Source organism: Leptonychotes weddellii, chromosome 7, assembly GCF_054177405.1.
Source record: "Leptonychotes weddellii isolate Sample4059 chromosome 7, ASM5417740v2, whole genome shotgun sequence".
Classification (NCBI taxonomy): domain Eukaryota; kingdom Metazoa; phylum Chordata; class Mammalia; order Carnivora; family Phocidae; genus Leptonychotes; species Leptonychotes weddellii.
In genome coordinates this window covers 7,613,294-7,627,662 of record NC_138375.1, presented here as the reverse complement: position 1 = coordinate 7,627,662, position 14,369 = coordinate 7,613,294, and the positions used below count along the sequence as shown (strand labels likewise).

General features: G+C 43.2%; 1 long non-coding RNA gene across 2 annotated transcripts in view; it reads right to left on the bottom strand.

Moving 5' to 3' along the window:
- LOC145722529 (uncharacterized) overlaps positions 1–14,283 on the bottom strand; it is an 87,373-nt gene extending 73,090 nt beyond the window's left edge. For both annotated transcript variants that reach the window (XR_014146846.1, XR_014146847.1), the window contains exons 1-3: positions 13,332–14,283; positions 11,226–13,112; positions 3,163–3,249 (exon numbers count right to left, since the gene is read on the bottom strand). This is a non-coding gene — a long non-coding RNA (uncharacterized LOC145722529). The remainder of the gene's footprint in view (positions 1–3,162; positions 3,250–11,225; positions 13,113–13,331) is intronic.
- Positions 14,284–14,369: the final 86 nt, after the last annotated feature.

Below are 14,369 nucleotides of genomic sequence, written 5' to 3'. Positions count from 1 at the left end.
TTCTGGGCATGTGTGTTTCCATTTTTAAGCAGACCTGCTTGCAGGCCACTTTTCCTCCTGAACATTATATAATAAACGTTTTCTCACAAGTTAGTTGCTATAATCTTAATCTCAATGGTTTCATATTTTTCTGCACAACGTGGCACACTAAGCATTAAACGTTCTCAGTGAGAGAGGGACAAAGCTACTCTGGAAGCCGCCCTGGGAGGGTTTGAGGAGAAAGGCAGCCGCTGACAGCCCCTCCTTCCCTGGTCCAGCTGGGGGAACAAGATGGAGGAATGAGGTAACTCTGGGGAGACACGGGTCTTCTCAGTGAAAGATGGATTTTTTTGTAGGAGGCAGTATTTCTCATCGGACACCCTTGGATTTTGATCTTCTCATTAGTCACTTCCTAGCAAATGATCCTGGTGAATAACCTCTGCTCTGAGGCCTGGATTCTCACTCTGTGAAAGGAGAATGCCTACCTCACAGGGTTCAGGATTACATAGCATGTAAGGTGTCTAGCATTCTGTAGGCGCTCTGGAGACCTTAGATGAACGGCTGAGGAGAAGAGGATCATTAGAATCCCCTTCAAACACACTGCACAAATGGGCTTGAGATGAGATAGACCTAAATTCCAGTGTCTACCCTGTTCCCCCACTTCCTGAGGTCTCAACCCAGCTCACCAGTTACCTGTTAAGAGACCTTAGGCAAATTTTCACCTCTCTGCACCTCAGTTTGTGATAATAATACCTAATAATGGGGTTGTTGTGAGACTTAATGCATGTATTCTAAAGTGCTTGGACTTGATACTTCTTGATAACTGGAAGATAGTAAGTTGCATTTTGTGTAGTATTTCATTTATCCAGAGAGGATACTGGAAACCAGATCTCAGCTTTGTTCTGACTATGTGACATAGAAAGTTACTTCACATCCCTGAGCCTCAGTTTTCTCAATAATAAAGTAAAGTGATAATAATGATTATTACCGAGTATATTATAGGGTATATAATAACAATAATGTTAGGTAATGGATGCTTAAAAATTAAATAGATTATCCCAAATCCTGATACAGTGCCTGGCACATGGAAAGTTTCCATAAATCTTCGTGAATCAAAGAGGAAAGAAAGAAGCCTTGAGGAGTCCCAATCCACTGATGAACAGCATGGAAGCAACGGTTTGGGCTCTCTTTCCTAAGTGTTCATCACCGCTGTGGGCTCCCGCATCTGACATTCTGAGTCTTCAAGAAGTTTCCATCGTTCAAGATGGAAGTTCTCTCCTCAAGAAAACAGGCAAGGAAGAAGAGTAATTGCCCTGGAAACCCTTCCATGTGGACAGAGGAGGAGCCCAGCTTAGGTATTAAAACCTCAGTTCCATTTTAAGCATCTCTAATTCTTCCAATACAAACTGGTGCCATACTTATCTTCCTAAAGCTCAACCCCAAACAAGGCACTGTCCAGCCTAAAAAATACTGTTTTCTTATTTAGTGTAGCAAATTATGTTAAGAAAAATAAAAAATCCTCAGACTCAGTATTCAGAACCCTCCACTCCAGAACATGGTCGCCATCCCTCTGGCCTTACCTCCCACGAATCTCCAAAGTTATCGCCATGTGCTGAGCCAGCCCCATTGCTTACTGATCCTGGATCACTTTCCTATGAGTTATCCCATTGCTTACTGAGCCTGGATCACTTTCCTGTGTGTTACCCCATTGTTTACTGAGCCTAAGTCACTTGAGTTCATCCCTCTATGTCTTTGATTGCGCTGTTTTCTCCACTTCATCCATCTCCCTCTGTTAAAATTCTGTCCAATCTTCACGAGGTATCTACTCTTGGGACACCTCACTGACTCTTCCCTATCTGTTGTGCTGTCTCATTCATTTTACTCCAATCACCTCTTAATTGTTTCTTTCATTTGATATTTAACTATAACAGTTGTTTTTATGTCAATTCTTATCCCCATTTGCCCACTCCATATTGAACTATAACATCCTTTAGGGCCAGGAAGACCATGCCTAGCCTCACACTTTGCAGTGTACACATTCAAATGCTTGTTGAATTCAGTTATACTTGCCAGGATCCAGAAGCCAGGACAAAGGGTGTTTTTTTAATGGTTTGGATTTTTAAAAATCCAGTTCAAGTATTTATTTAGCAATCATTGTATGCACATTTGTTAGGTGGCAAGAACTAATTTTTTTTAACGACTCTTGACAAGATTTCAAGATGACATTAGTAAGACCAATGTAGGGACTTGACTGAGGCTAAGGAAGCCAACTGCGCCAATGCAGGATGCAAAGAGCCCATAATTCTAGCAGTCCACCGGAGGGGCCCAAAGGGAGTAAGCATAACGTGTGACCCCTCTTGCTGCAGTGGCAAGATGGCAAGCTCAGACTACCTGGGGCAATGCTCATAGGAATGGTCACTAGATCCAAAGACATGGTCACAAAATGGCATCAGATCATTTGTGTGTGTGTGAGAGAGAGCATTTGTTCCCCAATGAATCTGACTCCTTTTTTCCTTACAAATATTTCCTTACAAATAATGTTGCTTAGGTTTCTCTCTGGTAGGGCTCATCCAGAAAATTTCAGAATTCTAAGAACTTTTACGATCTTCAGGAAAGTGAGAATTTTACTGGGTTATTTTCTGTGAAGGCCTGGATATGAAAACTGGACCCCTCTGAAAAAACCCGATCCACAAAATATGCAACTGATGGGTCACTAAACTCTACCCTGAAACTAATAATATACTATATATTAACTAATTTGAATTTAAAAAACAAAAACAAAAAAAACCCCAGATCCACAAAACCCACAAACCAGAACAAACCACACTATGAAGACTTCCTAAACTAGCTACAGAAAGAGTACACTTGTATCACAACAACAGTTAATGATGAGTAATAATTGGCCAAAATTACAACTAATTGTATATTAGAACTAATTTTAGGGGCGCCTGGGTGGCTCAGTCGTTAAGCGTCTGCCTTCGGCCCAGGTCATGATCCCGGGGTCCTGGGATTGAGTCCCACATCGGGCTCCCTGCTCCGCGGGAAGCCTGCTTCTCCCTCTCCCACTCCCCCTGCTTGTATTCCCTCTCTTGCTGTGTCTCTCTGTCAAATAAATAAAAAAAAATCTTTAAAAAAAAAAAAAAAGAACTAATTTTATATTAGAAAAACTAAGAAAGCACTTACCTTATGAAAGATGGCCTCTCTTACAGGTTGGTAGATACATCATCCAAAAGCAAAAGGCATGTGACGAGTGGGGGTATGTATGTATTTCTGTGTAAAAAAAATATTTTTTAGAATTCTATTTTAATCTATTTATTGGTTTTTAAACTATTTCACTTTACATTTTAAGTAGTTTTTATAGGGTTTAAAGCATACATCTTTATCTTTTCACAGCTTACTTATTGTTAATGCCATACCACTTTACATAAAATACAAAGAATCTTGCAAACTTATGGGTAGATTAATCTCTGTATGCTAAAGTTGTCATATGTATTACATTTATGTACATTATGAATCTCACAATATCATGATATAATTTTTGCTTTCAATTAGTAATGTGTATTTTTATTTTGAAGATCTGTCATTTGGACATATACATTTATGATTGGAGGCATACACATTTCTGATTAATTGACCCTTTGTCATTATAAAATGTCCCTCTTTAACTTGGTAATACCTTTTGTTGTGATGTCTATTACCTGACATTAATAGAGTTACCCCAGTGTTCTTTTTTTTTTTAAAGATTTTATTTATTTATTTGAGAGAGAGAGACTGAGAGAGAGCATGAGAGGGGGGAGGGTCGGGAGGGTCAGAGGGAGAAGCAGACTCCCCGCCGAGCAGAGAGCCCAATGCGGGACTCAATTCAGGGACTCCAGGATCATGATCTGAGCCAAAGGCAGTCGCCCAACCAACTGAGCCACCCAGGCGCCCTACCCCAGTGTTCTTATGCTGTTTACATGGCGCATCTTTTAATACCCATTACTTCAACCTATCTATGTCTTTACATTTAAAGCACATTTTTCATTTTGCGGTGGAGTTTTGCTTTTTTCTCTCTCTTCTGACAATCTATCCCTCTTTTTTTTTAAGATTTACTTATTTATTTTTGAGAGAGAGAGTCCACGATCAGGGAAAGGAGGAGAGAGAGAGGGAGAGAGAGAATCCTCAAGCAGACTACTGAGCATGGAGCCTGACATGGGGCTCGATCTCAGGACCCCAAGATCATGACCTGAGGCAAAATCAAGACTCAGACACTTAACTGAATGAGCCACCCAGGTGCCCCCAACCTATCCCTCTTAATTGGAATGTTTAGTACATTTACATTTAGTGTACTTTTTTATATGGTAGGATTCAGGTCTACCATCTTACTATTTGCTTTGTGTTTTTTCCATCTGTTTTTAGTTTCTCTGTTCTTATTTTTGTTGGGATTAATTGGGTACTTATTAGAACTCTCTGTATTTTTATGATCATAGATGACATCCCTGGTTACCTGTCACCCTCATTGTCTCCAGTTTCCTGCTTCTTACAATTCTCTAGGTCTAGTCATAAAGTACATCAGAACTTGAGGATTTACACTTTATATGACCTAGTAATCTAATTCATCTAATATATTCAGCTTGTCAGACTGAGAAATATCTGAACATCTGCTAGGTTCCATGCAGATGACACAACACAGGATGCTTTCATTCAGTCCCTCTCCTTTAGCAAGTTTAAGGCACTAAAATTTCCTTCCAGGAGATTCCAATTGTCCCCTACCTTTAATGATAACATCCTTCATGGATTCAAGTGTTTGTTCACTAGCCAACCTTAGTCTATCCTCTAGGTCTAGTCAAGTGATTGCCTTTGCCTTCCTAGGGACATCTGGAAGAGGTGACCTTCCCTCTTTCTCACTCAGTAACCCTCACTTGGCTTCTGGTCCAAACTGAGTCAGCTTCATGTCTTTCTCCCTCATAGGAACCAGGTGTCTACTTCAGCTTGCCTGGAAGCCCTGGTTGCTGTCTCTCTGCCTCCTCTTCTAGTCTAAGTTTTCTTGAAATGTCCCACAGAATCACATACCTTCAATTCATTATATTAGATCCTCCTCCTCTCCATCCCTTTTCCATTTAGTTTATACTTTATCCTGTGACTTTCTTTCTTTTTTCTCTTGAATTTTTCTCAACAAGTATCTTTTAGTTCTCAAAACTGTGACCCTGAGCTTTACCAATTTCATTCCCACTTAGGGACCTCTTTCAATTAATCATAAAAATGTTCAACCAGTGAGAAAAGCAGGCCCCAATACAATCATAGATGGGCTTCTTCTGTATTCCTCGGAGGGTCTCCTTCACTTTCTTTGCAGGCAGGTAAGCGCGTGTTACATTTGTCTAAGCAGAAGGGAGATTCCTGAGCAGGGCAAGGAGGAGTGAAGGGAAGGGAAGGGGGCAGTTGTGGGAGCCACGTGTGTGGCTCGGTCTCTCACTGTGGAATGAAATTGGTGGGTCAAGGGGTTTGTGTGTGGTCAACTTTAGTAGATCCTGTCAAATGGTTTTCCTGAGTGGTTTATAAATTTTCTCAAATACCAGCACTGAACACCCAAGGAGCACAGTAACAGAGTATCTATAGTTGTGGTTTTCGATGGGAACAATCCCTTCCCCCTCAGGGGACACTGGGCAATGTCTGGAGGCATTTTGGGTTGTCACCCCCTGAGGAAGCAGTGAATAAAAGCCAGGGGTGCTGCTAAACATCCTACAATGAACAGGACAGCACCACCCCCCACAATGAAGAATTATCCAAGGCCAAATGTCAATAGTGCCGAGGTTGAGAAACTGTGGTCTACAGGGAAGGACGATGGGCTGCAGCGGCCTTAGGCCAGGAGCTTCTCACCCTGAACACAGTTAGGGAGCAGAGGGGATTCTGTGCAACCTTGGGCTCCAGTGCAATGTACCAGTTGTTGACTATAACACTGGACCTCATCTGCAAATCATAGTCCAGTTTGGCTAGTTGATCTGCTCTTATCAAAATAAGCCAGATATGAGGAAGGGCTAAAAGCATGAAAAACAAATTCCAGAGAGACCAGGGATGGTGAGAGAGAGAGAGAGAGAGAGTAAATGTCATTTGCAAAGTCCATAAACTCAGCAGGTACACTGTAGCTGTGCAAGACCATTGGCCCATGAAAAATTAATTCCAGTTTTCATTCAGTAGTAACTGGCATTTAAAAAAAAAAAAAAAAGACAAGTAATTTTGAACGGTGCCATCCCAGCCAACGCCAACTAGTTGTCTATCTGGGGTAAGGCACTGTCAATCACTGAGTCTGTGAAGCAGAAAAACAGTAATTTCAGAGAGCTTGCAAATCACCCAAACAGCAGCCTGTTTTCAGTTCTTTTTTTCCATTTAAAAGCATTTGAGAATCAGCTAGATGGAAAGCACTCCTCTGAAAATTTGAAGATAGAAGGTTTATTGGTTCTCTTCAGACCAAAAGAGGGAAAATAAGGTAGTGGCCACAAAGAAAATGAAGTGTGCATTTCTCCCACTTCATATGTAATGAACAAAATAGTGAGACAGTCAAACTCAGTTGAGGAAAGAGAATGAGCTGTAGATCACTCCATTCACAGACTATAACTAGTGGGTGCCAGAGCCAGAGAAGACTCTGATTCCTCAACAAATAAAAATACCTGCCTTTTAGAGAAACATTGATATCTGTTAATATAGGCTGAAATTGTTGCTATGAAAATGGGGCCTTTAATTCATAATAACCAGCAACATCCAATTCCCACAGGGAGCTTGGAAATGGCAGGGGGAAGAAATTTTAGTTCTATTTTGAGGCCAGACCTTTCTGGTTTGACAAGTGTTAACAGGAGCTGGTGAATGTTTTACGAGGAGCATGGTCATTAACGTGTCACCTTTTGAGATAGAGTGGGAGCCCCTTCCTATAAAGAAGATTTTAGAGCAGAGTCAAAAACTATGTCATGTTCTTTTTAACTCTGCAATGGAACACATCTAAAGAAGAACGATAAGTTAAAAATGTCCAAACTTTGGGTTTTTTTTTTTTTTCTGTGTCTGCTTGGTGTCACTTTCTAAAGTTTTTGTTCTCATTTCATCTTACCAGAGGCCATTTTCTCTTGAGACTACAAAAAAAGGGTAATTGAATACATGGTGAAACACACATGATTGTGAAACATACATGATTCTCTACATTTACAACCATCCTAAAGCTAAAATCAGTGGATGTAACTGATCGCTTCATTCTCTTGGTACCGGGGTCCACTGCATATATTCTGAGTTTCCTTTAGGTCAAGAGAAGCAGGACCCAGGATTCTTGGATTCTTAATCCAAAATTCAGAATGAACATTTCCCTCTTTTCTCCCCCTTGGTCAAGAGGGCAAGTAACCAGAGCTGGTACTGAGGAGGGTTCCACCAATCCAACATAAAATTCAACATGGGATTAAGAGCTACAATTTTGAGGTGTTTTCTGGAATTGGTTCTCTACTCTATGGCCCTGGAACAAATGAAATCAATCTGACCCATATAAAGATCAAATCCGGGTTAGACACAGATAACATTTTAAAGAAATTATTTCTTCCATGTTCGGATGGAAGGTGGATGAAGAGATGCATGGGTGAACGGAAAAAAAGTAAATGGATGGGCCAATGGATGCATGAAGGAATGGAGAGATTGCTAACTGGATGGATGATGATGGATAAAGACACATTGTTACATGGTTAAGGGAACAGAGACAAAAGGGTTTAATTCTGTCTGGCAGAAAGCAACACAGATGCAGAAGACTTCAAGATAAAGCCTTTAAATGTTTCCAGAAGGAGATCGCTTAGAAGCAAAAAAGGTTTGAACCAATATGAGAAAAGGCAGAGTTTAAGCTGCGGTCAGAGTGATGAGTGGTCCAGGGTGGCGCAGGGTAAGAGTAACAAGAGATGAGGTTTTGTACAGGAAAGGATGATTTACCAGCTACTTACATTGCTACTTGAATGAGTTCTGTGGATTTTTATACCTCGGCACAACCATATTGTCATTGTAATGATATCCCATTAGCTTTTGCATTTCCTTCTGTTGGCAAGAAAATTTTCCAATATCATCTTATGTTCAAGTAGTCGGGAGCCTGGGAAGTAATTGACAACAGACAGACTACCAGGAGAAAAGCTGCTCAAAAGGAGTGGCTCCATGAACAGCCAGGGGTAAGGGTTTATGGGTCCACTTAGCAGGGTGTGGGTGGGCAAAGGGAACTTACTGCCTCACTGGGAAAGTACGGGAGGTTCTGATCCTGGACCCTTTTACACAGTGTTCTTGAAATATTACAACGTTAAAGGTCAGTCGCCTCCCTGACTGTAGACTCCCTCGAAGGCAGGAGGAGGGTGGGTGGCAGCTGAATTCCTCAGAAGCCTTTATTTAGTCAGATAAGGGACATTCAGATAAGATTTCTTTCTGCATCTGCTATAACCCAAATGTTTTCAGTTTAAAGTAATCTTTATGCCACTCTGGTCCCTTTATTTCTATGTCTCTTGTCTGGCTCTTTTACCATTCCAAAGTCATACTAAGGACCTTGGATTTTGTCCAGTGATAAGGAGAGCTTCTGAAGGGTTTGAGGCCGGGTGACCTGTGGAGAACTGGATCTGAACTTCCAAAAGCAAACCCCAACTCAAGAGCAGTGCCAGCAACAGCAAGACAAATGGCCCCAGAGAGTGAGGCACATAGCCATGCCCAATGCTCAAGGCCCGCAGGAGTGCACGAGAGGAGGCTGACCACCACGCTGGGGACGCAGGGCAGGAGCGTGGCCCGCAGTAGGCTCTCTTCTGCCACCTAGTGGCAGCGTGGTGCCTGGCACAGGCTTTGATGTCTACAGACTTAGGTTCCTGCCCTGGTGCCATTCTCTCCTGTCTGTACAAGCTACTTATCTTCTTCGAGTCACAGTTTTGCCAATCAATTAAAGGGAATGATATTTATTTTATAAGATTACTATAAAAATTAAAATGAGAAAAAAATTGCAAAGTACGGGGCAGAGTGCCTGTCACATGGTGGATATCCAAGAGAAATTCTTTTCTTGCCTTTCTTCCCCATACCTCTCCTTGAGAGAAACAGTAGTTTGGGTTTTGTTTTTGTTTTTTTTTTTTTTTAAGATTTATTTATTTATTTGGTTTTAGAGAGAAAGTATGCGCTTGAGCTGGGGGAGGGGCAGAGGGAGAGAGAGAATCACAAGCAGACTCCCTGCTAAGCACAGAGCCTGATGTGGAGGTTGATCTCACGACCCTGAAATCATGACCTGGGTGGAAATCAAGAGTGGTTGGTCTCTTAACCAACTGAGCCACCCAGGCACCCTGAGAGAATCAATAATTTTCATCAGCACACGGCCACCTCACCGTATCCCATTTGAGAAATGTCTTTCCTCCATATTTCTTATGTAGCTAAGAACCAGATGAATAGCCTCTCCTTCCGCCTAGATCCTGGAGTTGTAACTAAAGAGTGTGAGAATTAGAAACATCTGTAGCTCACACCTTCCCACGTACACTGACATGATTTCACCATTCCACACTCTCATTATGACTTTACTTTTCCAAGAAATTCTTGCCCAAGGAAACCAGTTTATAATTTATTTTCTTGCTTGTTTCAGGAACTTCCTGAAAATCTATATGCCCAAACAATAGACTATACAATTAGCCCTCATCAGGGTGGGGCATTTTCTCAGAAAAACAGATCACTCAGGATGCCTGGGTGGGTCAGTCAGTTAAGTGTCGGACTCTTGATTTCGGCTCAGGTCATGATCTCAGGGTTGTGGGATTGAGCCCCATTCAGGCTCCACACTCAGCACCGAGTCTGCTGGACTCTCCCTCCCCCTCTGCTCCTCCCCCTGCTCTAGCTTGCACTTGCTCTCCCAAAATAAATAAATAAAATCTTAAAAAAAAAAAAAAAGGTAAGTAAAGAAAAACAGATCACTCTTTTTGGGCTTATCAAACATCACTTTACTCTCTTAGCCTCGTTCAAAACTCCTGTTTCACTGTGCCCACCGTGCCTGAACAATGATATCACAAATTTTGCCAATCAGCATCTCCGTTTCTGGCGTTGGAAGACCTGCCTTGAACTAACTGTAAAAACCTTACGAATACCCTGCCCTTGGCCTCCGCGCATCTCAGGCTAGCTCTAGCCCTGTGTGTGCAAGGGTTGCAGTGACATGCGGGGCTCTGCCTCATCACCAGGCTAACACGGCGCAGCTTTCAGGGAGGCGGCGCCCTCCGTCCACGCGGGAATGGCTGCTGAGAGCTACCTGGCTTCTCCACCCCCACCCCAAGTTCAGATCCAGTTCTTCTGCCAGGGGAAGTTACTGAGGGACCCCCCACCATCCGACCTTCCCTTCTTAATGGGGTTATCGGGAGCCTCCCATGCTTGCTTTATAACAAAAGATCCTAAGTAACCAGATCTGTCTCAAAATCACCCCTAACACGCTCTGTTAGCACATCTGCACTCTTTGGGGGAGTTCCCGTTCTGTTAGTTTATCTGCACTCTTGGGGACACATGGTACCTGTAGCCGGGGTTGGGACTTGGGCTCCAAGCCAGGACCAGGAAGAAACCTCAGGCTTGGGCCTGAGTGAAGAACCAGGACATAGTACCTCCCTTTTTCCCACTTTCGGGGGAAGGCAGCCTCCTGTGAGGGCCCACTTTTCCCGTGCATGTTTTGATACCACCTCTTGGCCAACCCGCCCCATGGGTGACATGCTCCATCTGGACAGACGGGAAAGCCATGCACAGCCTGGGATCCTCCTGTCCTCAGAGAACCCTGGGGAGAGTTTGAGTTCAGACCGTTGAGTCCTGAGGATGTGCTACGTCATGTAACTTAACTGCATTTGTCTCTGTTTGCCACCTAAGAGAGATCCAGGAGGGAACGAGAGTTCCCTAGAATCCTCCCATAGCAAACAGCAAACCCGCCCTCAGCAGATGGGTGACTACACATGATCCCGGGTGCTCCCCAACACCAGGCCAGGGGTTTTACTTTCCATGGCGCACTTGCTAGAAATCACCAAGTAAGAAGAAACGGGGGTGGCCACAGTTCTTTTCTCAACATTTCAAGTCTCGGAAAATGTTTTTAAAAAGGGAACCTCAACTACGGGTAGATGGCCCTTTCCATTCCACCAAGAAACCTCGGGGACGTTAAGTGGAGAACAACTGTCAAGACCCAGGGATAAAAATCTAAACACGTCTGCCAGGAGCGAGTGACACAAATCCCCCACAACCAGGATGTCTTCGCATATTGGTCTCACTTCACCTGCACTTACCAGCTTCGCCCGCCCACACAGTTAATCGTGACATGACATTGGACGCACGTCCCAGCGATCCTGTTTAACGGCTTCTGAAAGGACAGCCCGGCCAACAGGTGCGTGCGTTTGTCTCCGCAGACCGCAAGGCTTGATGGTGGTGTGGGCTCGGCCCCCGTGTGCTGATGGCTTCCCTGGTCGCAGGCTTGCTCTCAGATGGAAGGAGAGTGTCAGCGTTGCTAAAACACTAAAAGGAGCTCTGACTCTGAACCGAGTTGCCCTCTCACCCTTAATCATGCCCCACTCGGCCCCGTGTGAGAATAGGTGTCTTTCTGATTCAAGCATTTGGGAGCAGGAGCGAGGGTCTGGGGCAGTTCTCAATCAGCTGACAACAAAGTGAGAAGCCCAGGAGGGCCAGGCATCCAACATGGGTGGGGGGGGGTTCGGAATCCCGAGAAGGCAGCTGCCCTTCAGCTTCTGGGCATCCCCAGGCAGGGGGCTCCCAGTTGCCCTGCACTAGGCGGTCTCCGTGTCCACTCTCCCCTCCATCTAGGATGAAATATTTATCGAGCTATGCTCTGAGTAATAGAGGGGCTTTGACCTCCTGCAGAGCTGGGCTTCCAGCTTGAGAGACAAGACAAACATGTTTGAAATATTTAGTAACGATACCAAAGGCCAGAACAAGTGATTCAGAAATAATAGCAGCTGTAGAGTTCAGAGGAGAGAAAGATCAATAGGGGCCGGCATGATTAGGAGAGGCTTTCTAGAAGGTATCAGAACTGGGGGATAAGCTTTGTAGAGACCCAACGCAGCGGAGGCGCCTGGAATGACCACCGTGAAAATGAGATGGGGTTTTGAAGGTGGCTTGGAGAAACATCGATCGGGGTTACCTTGAGCCAGGGAGGAATAGGCAGGGGCGTAGCCGCAAGAGGAATGCTGTGGAAACAGGCCAACAGCCACTGCAGGAACCCCCTTGTTGAAACGGGCCCACCCCTCATTTCCCTCTGGCAGAACCTCTCACAGGACATTCTACCCCAAAGCTGTCACTGGCTTATTCCTTCCAAAGACCTGGAAAAAAGGATAAGGAATTATTTAGGATTAACTGAAACTGAAGAGAACAAGTGAAAGTACTCGAGATACTTACTGAAGAGAACAAGTGAAAGTACTCAAAATACTCCTTAGGCATGTTCTACCCAAAACAGAGTTAACCTAATGGTACAAATTTGCTCCAAGGCACTCACATGCGAGAAAGGTCGCAATTCTTTATTTTTCCTAAATCCAATTACATATGGTGAAACAGCGTAGAGGGCACAGAACAGACCCACAGATACGCGTTCGCTTGATTTATGACAGAGGTGACACTACAGAGTCATGAGGAAAAGTTGATCCTTTTCATAAATAGTGCTGGGTCAACTGAATTGTCATGTTTTCAAAAAATGGATCTTATCCCCTCACATCATACACAAAATCAATACCGGGTGATTATATGCAAGGACGATCACATAAGAGAATGTCCATCTGAATTTGAAACAGGCAAAGATTTGATAAAATAACACAAAAGCACACGGACCATCGAGGAAAACATTTGATAAACTGGAATAGATTAAAATTGAGAACTTTTTGTTCATGAAAATCCACCATTAAGAGAGTGAATAGGGGCCCAAAGAGAGGAAAGTAATATTTTCAATGTATATATCTGATAAAGAAGTTGTTTCCAGAATATGTAAAGTACTCTCTCAAGTAAATAAGAACAAGATGGGCAAACCAACAGAACAACAAGAAAAACATGTGAACAGGCAGCTCATTCATTAAGAGGATAACCAAATGGCCAATAAACATATGAAGTCACTCAAACTCATTAGCCATCAGGGAAATGCTCATTGAAAGTACAGTGACATCCTGGGGCACCTGGGTGGCTCAGTCGTTAAGCGTCTGCCTTCGGCTCAGGTCATGATCCCGGGGTCCTGGGATCAAGCCCCGCATCGGGCTCCATGCTCCGCGGGAAACCTGCTTCTCCCTCTCCCACTCCCCCTGCTTGTGTTCCCTCTCTCGCTGTCTCTCTCTCTGTCAAATAAATAAATAAAATCTTTAAAAAAAAAAAAAAAGTACAGTGACATCCTTTCACACATCCTCCAGCATGGCTAATATGGAAAAGGTACAAAGCCATGAGTTGGCAAGAACGTGGAACAACTGGAATTCTCACACAGTGCTGGTATTTGAGAAAATTTATAAACCACTCAGGAAAACCATTTGACAGGATCTACTAAAGTTGACCACACACAAACCCCTTGACCCACCAATTTCATTCCTAGTAGTTACCCAAAGGAAGTGAAAATATGTTCACACAAAAATTTATACTCAAATGTTTAAAGCAGCCTCATTCATTATGGCTACAAACTGGAAACAATCAAATGTCTATCAACAGGAGAAAAATGAGCAAATTGTAGTATATCGTTATGATGGAATGCTATTCTGCAATAAACAAACTATTGATATATATAAAGAAAGAAAATACATATATGATGATGTAGATTACATTGTAATGGCAAAGGGAATCCTGGAAAAAATCTAAATGTTTATGTTTTTAAAAGGGAACATTTAAACAAATTATGATACATCCATTCAATGCAATACCACCCAATAGTTAAAAGAAAAGCTATAAAATTGGATGTGTTGATAAGGAAAGAGCACCAAAATGAAGTAACTGGAAAGTTCAAGTATGAAACAACATGTATAGCATTTTTCATTGGTGTTAAAAATATACATTGTATAATGTGGAAAATTTCTGGAAGGACACCGAAGAAATAGGTAACTATAGTTAGCTCTGGGGAAGGGGCTGGGGCTGGAGTATGGTAACCAACTGGCCATTGAAGTCAACTTAGTCTGGATTGAAAGGCCCACTCACTTTTCTTTCTTTTTTTTTTTTTTAAAGATTTTATTTATTAACTTGACAGAGAGAGAGAGAGCGAGAGCAGGAACACAAGCAGGGGGAGTGGGAGAGGGAGAAGCAGGCCTCCCGCCGACCAGGGAGCCCGATGCAGGGCTCGATCCCAGGACCCCGGGATCACGACCTGAGCCGAAGGCAGACGCCCAACAACTGAGCCACCCAGGCGCCCCAGCCCACTCACTTTTCATTGCACATCTTTTGTCCTGCTTGGATTTTTT